The sequence below is a fragment of the Myxocyprinus asiaticus genome, chromosome 11 (genome assembly GCF_019703515.2).
Source record: "Myxocyprinus asiaticus isolate MX2 ecotype Aquarium Trade chromosome 11, UBuf_Myxa_2, whole genome shotgun sequence".
In the NCBI taxonomy this organism is placed as follows: domain Eukaryota; kingdom Metazoa; phylum Chordata; class Actinopteri; order Cypriniformes; family Catostomidae; genus Myxocyprinus; species Myxocyprinus asiaticus.
The window spans coordinates 27,497,774-27,499,131 of NC_059354.1; positions in this window are offsets into that span (position 1 = coordinate 27,497,774).

Consider the following 1,358-nt stretch of genomic DNA (forward strand, 5'->3'; position numbering starts at 1 on the left):
TGGAACTTTCAGTTCTCATTTATGTTTATTTAAAGGATTTTGACCATTTACAACTGGACTTTATTTCTCATTATATCTTTATTTCATGTTACTGTAATTTATTTCTCATTATGTCTTGTTAAATTAACAAACTCTATTTGACTTTCAACAACCTGAATGAATGAAACACACATTATGGTTTGGTAATCAGTTAATAAATAAAAAAAATTAATTAGGCAAATTATATTTTTGTGTAGGTTCATAGGGGCTCATAAATTCAGTGTTCTAAATAAATAATATTTGGTATATTATTCTGTAGTTTCTAGTGGCAGCTGTTAAATGTAGCTGTATCAGTGCCTAGAGGTCTATTTTTCAAATCATTTGTTGTCCATTTCAGTATGGCAAAGTTCAGCTGAAGTATGTACCATCTGCAAACTTTGGTATTTGAGGAGAAACAAAAGAGGAAGTGAATAATTATACAGAGAGGGTTCCTTCACTTTCCTCAAGTTTATCTGAAGATCATCGCTCAGGCTGTACAAACATTCACTTCTTTGACAGCATGCTGAGATTTGTTGTTTTGTGCACTTTTTTGTTTTTCCATGTTGTGAAGGAGTGGAGGATCTATATGGTGGTCTCTCCACAGTGCTTCCTTCCAGCACTCATGAGGGAATCTTCACTGTTCTTCTTTTCGTCTCCACATTCTTCTGTATATTTCCCTCGCCTTTGAAGTAAAAAATGATAGAAAAAGAATGAAAGAGGTCTCTATAAAGCTTTCAAAGATTTTGTGAAGAATAATCAAGGAGCTTATGAGTTTCAGGGAGGTTATGAGTTTAATTAATTCCTTAAAATCAATGACTAGGAAAAGCTTCTGGAAATATGAATTGTGTTCTTCTGATGTGTCACATAAACAAAACATGATTTTACCAGATCTTTACCTTGGGTGAAACGCGGATTAACATTTCCAGTTGTTTGTCTCAACCTGTTCAACCACCAGTATTCATTTCACATACTTCAAGCATACCTTTGAATATGAAATATTTTCGTGGAATGGCCGAGATGAAAGAAATAAAACAACTCAAGTCATTATGAATCTGTTGGCTGGGAGAGAGCTTTAAGTCTCTAGAGTTCTCCTCGAAAGAAATCTGTGCCGATTTATGCCATTGGCTCGCTTTTAGGAAAGCCACATGGCGCAGTTGAACTCTTTGTTTGTGGAAGTCTCTGGTGGGGGAGAATAAATAGAGCAAGCATCAAACTAAAGGAAAGATAATAATGTTATTGTTTCAAACCTCCGTACGTTGATTTTTTCTTTGTAGGATTAACACTATGCGCTCTGCTCTCTGGGATTTGGTGTTCAGGGAGTGTCTAGCTCTCTTATCACT